The following is a 7,026-nucleotide window of genomic DNA, read 5'->3' on the forward strand; positions in this document are numbered from 1 at the left end:
CAAAAATAGAAAACCAGAATATTTATATTATGAAAAAAAGTTAAAATGCACAAGATACATCATTTACACATATCTAGTGCAGTTGGCATCCTGGAGAAAGTGGGACCCAATGTACAGTCATCCAAGGGAGCAAATAAATAAAATTGTATTGGCCCAGAATGGGATGGGAATGAACTGAGAAGCAGCAGGTCTACAGCTGTAACCACAACCATCCCTTTTGCCTATCATCACAACCCGCTGCTTGGGACAGTTCTCAGCACTCCATCCCAAGAGGGGGCTATGAGGAGACAAGATGTGGAAAACCTTGCCTTACTACTGAGATATTTCCTCCATAGATGGTGGTGGCTTGTGGGTTTAGGTATATCAATCTGGTCTCATGCTTAATCTTTTCACTCTGGCATGGGAAATATTATTCCATACTCTTATTTAAGAGTAAAACAACTTTCCTATCCAGGCCACTTTCAAAAGCTGGAGATTCTGAGGGTGGAGACTCAGATAAAGTATGCAGGGAGGGTTACCCCCAAAGCCCTCACGTGCATTTGGATAGAGCATGATTGGAGTTCCTTTGCCTCAGCCCTTCTCCCAAACCAAGAGGGAAGACGGCGTGACGTTACGAACCAGCCTGAGATATATGGCAGTGCCAGCTGCCCCCTACCCACCCTGTCCCCACTTTCTCCACTCTACCAATTGATGCCTGTTCCTCAAAACTTCCTGATCACAAAAGGATAGCCCCCACCTGCTGTGGCTCAATTCTGGGCCTCTGGGAGTATGGCAGGGCTATGGATCTCTTCTTCCTCCTCCCGAAAGTAGGCTGGCTTTCCCTGTGAGCTGGGAGTTTGCTGGGCCTTCAGTGGACACGAGGCTACCATATGGTTGATGCTCTGGCAGAAGTGGCACTTGGGCTGGGGTGGCCATTTGCATTCCCTGGCATGGTGGTCTAGACCTCCACAGTTGTAGCACATATCTCCCTTTGATCTGCGTTTCTAAATGTTCTTCCCTTTGGGTCGCCTCTCACTCCCAATACAGAACATCCCACCAGGGCCAGTGACTTGGATAGATTCCAGGCTCGTGGCAGACTTCTTAGAGGTGAACTCCACGACCTCACCCTCCTTCAGGCTCTGGAAGCCCTCCATGTGCAGCTTACTCTGGTTCACAAAGACATCCATGGGGGGGTTGAGTGCGACCCTGGGGTGGGCAGTCATGGCTAGGAAGCCGAATCCCATGCACATATTGAACCACTTACATAGCCAGCACCATGCAGCAGCTGCGGCTCCTCAGTGGCCCCAGCCGCGGACTCCGGTGCCTCCTCTGGCCCCTTGGCACACCCACCTGCAAACTGCTGGTTTGACACGGAGCCCATGGTAGTTGGCAGAGTCCGAGGCCCTGGGCCCCTGGTCAGGCAACTACAGGCCCAGAGAAGTCTGGAGGCAAAGGAGTGGTTCGGAGAATAGACTGCTACATCTTCCCCAGCACAATAGCAGTGGGAGAGCCCACAGCTGTTTTTGGCTTGCTTTCTCTTTCTGGACTGTGGCTCTGCTTCTTCTTTTTATTATTTATTTGACAGTTGTTTAAGGCCTTGTATTTTCATCATCTTTTCATAAGTATACTTTAAAAAACTTTAAATAGAACTGTAAGCATCTTGGGGTAAGACTGTGATTGAACTGTTTTTCTGCTCTGTCCACAACAAGTACAACATAGATATGCAATATTTTTGCTTGGTTTATTTCCTTTTCAATGATAGTAAGATTATGGAAATCACTTTTGGGCAACTTGAAATTTCTCAACTTGTGTTTTAAAAAATGTGTCCAGTTGGTAAGGGAGACAGTGACCACCTTCACTCTTGCTCTAAAAAATACACAAAATAAAACAAAAAAAAAACTGGCACTGTTTCTAAAGAGCATCTTTGGTTATTCTCCAAGCCAAAACAGACTACTATTTAAAAGGTAACTGTTCATTATATTGGATTAACCATAAGAAATTGCCAATAATCCACTGGCTTTGATTCACAGAAAAATAAACAAGATGAAAAGAAAGAGGGTTATGTACCAGATGAAGGAAAAAATTAAAATCCCAGAAAAACAACTAAATGAAGTGGAGATAGGCAACATTCCAGAAAAAGAATTCAGAATAATGACAGTTAAGAGATCCAGGACCTCGGAAAAGGAATGGAGGCAAAGATTGAGAGGATGCAAGAAATGTTTAACAAAGACCTAGAAGAATTAAAGAACAAACAAACAGAGATGAACAATACAATAACTGAAATGAAAACTACACTAGAAGGAATCAATAGCAGAATAACTGAGGCAGAAGAATGGATAAGTGACCTGGAAGACAGAATGGTGGAATTCACTGCTGTCGAACAGAATAAAGAAAAAAGAAGGAAAAGAAATGAAGACATCCTAAGAGACCTCTGGGACAACATTAAACGCAACAACATTCATATTATAGGGGTCCCAGAAGGAGAAGAGAGAGAGAAAGGACCAGAGAAAATATTTGAAGAGATTATAGTTGGAAACTTCACTAACATGGGAAAGGAAATAACCACCCAAGTCCAGGAAGTGCAGAGAGTCTCAGGCAGGATAAAACCAAGGAGAAACATGCCGAGACACATAGTAATCAAATTGGCAAAACTCAAAGACAAAGAAAAATTATTGAAAGCAGCAAAGGAAAAATGACAAATAATATACAAGGGAACTCCCATTAGGGTGACAGCTGATTTCTCAGCAGAAACTCTACAAGCCAGAAGGGAATGGCATGATATACTTAAAGTGATGAAAGGGAAGAACCTGCAACCACGATTACTCTACCAGGCAAGGATCTCATTCAGATTCAACGGAGAAATCAAAAGCTTTACAGACAAGCAAAAGCTAAGAGAATTCAGCACCACCAAACCAGCTCTACACCAAATGCTAAAGGAACTTCTCTAAGTGGGAAACACAAGGGAAGAAAAAGACCTACAAAAACAAACCCAAAACAATTAAGAAAATGGTCATGGAAACATACACATCGATAATCACCTTAAATGTGAATGAATTAAATGCTCCAACCAAAAGACACAGGTTTGAAGAGTGGATAAAAAAACCAAGACCCATATATATGCTGTCTACAAGAGACCCACTTCAGACCTAGGGAAACACACAGATTGAAAGTGAGGGGATGGAAAAAGATATTCCATGCAAATGGAAATCAAAAGAAAGCTGCAGTAGCAATACTCATATCAGATAAAATAGACTTTAAAATAAAGAATGTTACAAGAGACAAGGAAGGACGCTACATAATGATCAAGGGTTCAATCCAAGAAGAAGATATAACGATTATAAATATATATGCACCCAACATAGGAGCACCTCAATACATAAGGCAACTGCTAACAGCTATAAAAGAGGAAATTGACAATAACACAATAATAGTGAGGGACTTTAATACCTCACTTACACCAATGGACAGATCATCCAAAATGAAAACAAATAAGGAAACACAAGGTTTAAATGACACAATAGACCAGATAGATTTAATTGATATTTATAGGACATTCCATACAAAAAGAGCAGATTACACTTTCTTCTCAAATGCGCATGAACACTCTCCAGGATAGATCACATCTTGGGTCACAAATAAAGCCTCAGTAAATTTAAGAAAATTGAAATCATATCAAGCATCTTTTCTGACCACAACGCTATAAGATTAGAAATCAATACAGGGAAAAGAACATAAAAAACACAAACACATGGAGGGTAAACAATATGTTACTAAATAACCAAGAGATCACTGAAGAAATAAAAGAGGAAATCAAAAAATACCTACAGACAAATGACAATGAAAACACGACAATCCAAAACCTATGGGATGCAGCAAAAACTGTTCTAAGAGGGAAGTTTATAGCTATACAAGCCTACCTCAAGAAACAAGAAAAATCTCAAATAAACAATCTAACCTTACACCTAAAGGAACTAGAGAAAGAAGAACAAAAAAAACACAAAGTTAGCAGAAGGAAAGAAATCAAAAAGATCAGAGCAGAAATAAATGAAATAGAGACAATAGCAAAGATCAATAAAACTAAAAGCTGGTTCTTTGAAAAGATAAACAAAACTGATTAGCCAGACTCATCACGAAAAAGAGGGAGAGGACTCAAATCAATAAAATTAGAAATGAAAAAGGAAAGTTACAACAGACACCACAGAAATACAAAGCATCCTAAGAGACTACTACAAGCAACTCTATACCAATAAAACAGACAACCTGGAAGAAATGGACAAATTCTTAGAAAGGTATAACCTCCCAAGACTGAACCAGGAAGAAATAGGAAATATGAAGAGACAAATCACAAGTAATGAAATTGAAACTGTGATTAAAAATCTTCCAACAAACAAAAGTCCAAGACCAGATGGCTTCACAGGTGAATTCTATCAAACATTTAGAGAAGAGCTAACACCCATCCTTCTCAAACTCTTCCAAAATATTGTGGAGGAAGGAACACTCCCAATCTCATTCTATGAGGGCACCATCACCCTGATACCAAAACCAGACAAAGATACTACAAAAGAAGAAAATTACAGACCAATATCACTGATGAATATAGATGCAAAAATCTTCAACAAAATACAAGCAAGCAGAATCCAACAACACATTAAAAGGATCAGGGGCTTCCCTGGTAGCACAGTGGTTGAAAGTCTGCCTGCCGATGCAGGGGACACGGGTTCGTGCCCCGGTCCAGGAAGATCCCACATGCCGCAGAGTGGCTGGGTCCGTGAGCCATGGCCGCTGAGCCTGTGCGTCCCAAGCCTGTGCTCCGCAACGGGAGAGGCCACAACAGTGAGAGGCCCGCGTACCGCAAAAAAAAAAAAAAAAAAAAAAAGGATCATACACCATGATCAAGTGGGATTTGTCCCAGCAATACAAGGATTCTTCAATGTATGCAAAACAATCAATGTGATACACCATATTAACAAATTGAAGAATAAAAACCATATGATCATCTCAATAGATGCAGAAAAAGCTTTTGACAAAATTCAACAACCATTTATGACAAAAAATCTCCAGAAAGTGACCATAGAAAGAACCTACCTCAACATAATAAAGGTCATATACGACAAACCCGCAGCAAACATCATTCTCAATGAGAAAAACTGAAAGCATTTCCTCTAAGATCAGGAACGAGACAAGGATGTTCACTCTCACCAGGAAGCAACCTAAATGCCCATCGACAGATGAATGGATAAAGAAGACGTGGTACATGTATACAATGGAATATTACTCAGCCATAAAAAGGAATGAAATTGGGTCATTTGTTGAGACGTGGATGGGTGTAGAGACTGTCATACAGAGTGAAATAAGTCAGAAAGAGAAAAACAAATATCGTATATTAACCCATGTATGTGGAACCTAGAAACATGGTACAGATGAACCGTTTTACAGGGCAGAAGTTGAGACACAGATGTAGAGAACAAACTTATGGACACCAAAGGGGGAAAGCCACGGCAGGGGTGGTGGGGTGGTGGTGTGATGAATTGGGCAATTGGGATTGACATGTATACACTGATGTGTATAAAATTGATGACTAATAAGAACCTGCTGTATAAAAGAGAATGTGCCTTCTTGATAAAATGTTTAAAATAAGAAAAAAATAAAAATCACACACACACGAAAATAATAATCCTCTTTTTTTTTATTTACTACAATGGAAATTCCATATATTTCAATCCAATTCTTCTTCCTCTCACTGTGAACACTCAGATTCACCCATCACATTAACAGGAGAGACTTAATAGAAAGCATGCTGTTAAAATCTGAGTTTTTCCAACATCAAGAGAAACAAAAAATTACACTTGCTTCTAGGATATAGATGCTTTTCTTTTTAAAGTGTTACTGAGCTCAGGTTCGGCTACTCGCAGCTCAAAAGCCATTAATTGAGAGGCAAGTGTCAGTAGAAAGGAAAGGTGCTTTATTCAGAAAAATCAACAATCTGGGGTGAAGGTGGACTCATGTTCTGAGGCCAACTCTGAAGATTCTGCTCAGCCATGACAATTTTTAAAGGGAGAAAGGGGAAACAATTTCAGTTAATCATTAAGGTAGGAGGTCAGATTCTTCACCATTTTTCCATTGCATGCAGACCTGCTGCCTTCTCCTGATCTTCCTTTGGATGCTATCTTGATTGCATGGTTCCGCTGCACATTTGCTAAGGGGGAAGCTGGGGGTAGAGAGTTAGTCATTCTTTAACCACTTAATTCTCCATTCTTACTTCTTTTAATCCAGGAAAGGAATCAACGGGTTAGGCAAGGCATTGTGTACATTCAGTGGAGCAGAAGTCAGGAGTTAGGTTAAATGTTACCTAGTGATCTCATTTTTATGATTAAGGTTTATGGAAAACAGGATGTACAAACAGAAAAAGGGGCAAAAGAGCTGCTTACAAAAGTAACAGTGCAAAGATGAAAGTTTAGTAGGTAATATTTATTCTAGAAGGGCTGTGGTGTTGGAAAAAGGCAGTCAGATTATTTGCTTAACAAATCTATTCTGGGTTTGTAAGAGCAGAGTTAAAATGTGATTGACAGGTTCAACTTTATTTAAATTGATAAGAATTCCCAAATTATTAGGGGCAGTAAATATTCCTTTACACATATAAAAAGAATTTGTGGATTCATCTCTAAAATGTGAACTCTTCTAAAATACGTTGCATTTCAAAGTATGTTAAAAACCCAGTCATTGGGCTTCCCTGGTGGCGCAGTGGTTGAGAGTCCGCCTGCCTATTCAGGGGACATGGGTTCGTGCCCCGGTCTGGGAAGATCCCACATGCCGCGGAGCGGCTAGGCCCGTGAACCATGACCGCTGAGCCTGCGCGTCTGGAGCCTGTGCTCCGCAACGGGAGAGGCCACAGCAGTGAAACCCAGTCATCATTTAGGAGAATTAGCAAGAGATTGAAGAGATTGCTGAACCAGTAGAAAAAAATGTGACTTTATAGTGATGCTGTCTGGATTTTGAAGGAATAAAGCTGGCAGGAAAATAACTCTTGGGAGAGCACAGGGTAAGCAG

The 7,026-nt window shown here is 40.5% G+C and overlaps 1 pseudogene across 1 annotated transcript; it reads right to left on the minus strand.

Annotated features, from left to right (window-relative positions):
- Positions 1-746: 746 nt before the first annotated feature.
- Positions 747-1,360, minus strand: LOC309819197 (protein lin-28 homolog A-like; annotated as a pseudogene). Its single transcript has one exon. The product of its transcript is annotated as a protein lin-28 homolog A-like (transcript).
- Between the last annotated feature and the right edge of the window lie 5,666 nt (positions 1,361-7,026).

The sequence above is a fragment of the Grampus griseus genome (assembly GCF_964374135.1).
Source record: "Grampus griseus genome assembly, chromosome: 2".
Lineage (NCBI taxonomy): Eukaryota > Metazoa > Chordata > Mammalia > Artiodactyla > Delphinidae > Grampus > Grampus griseus.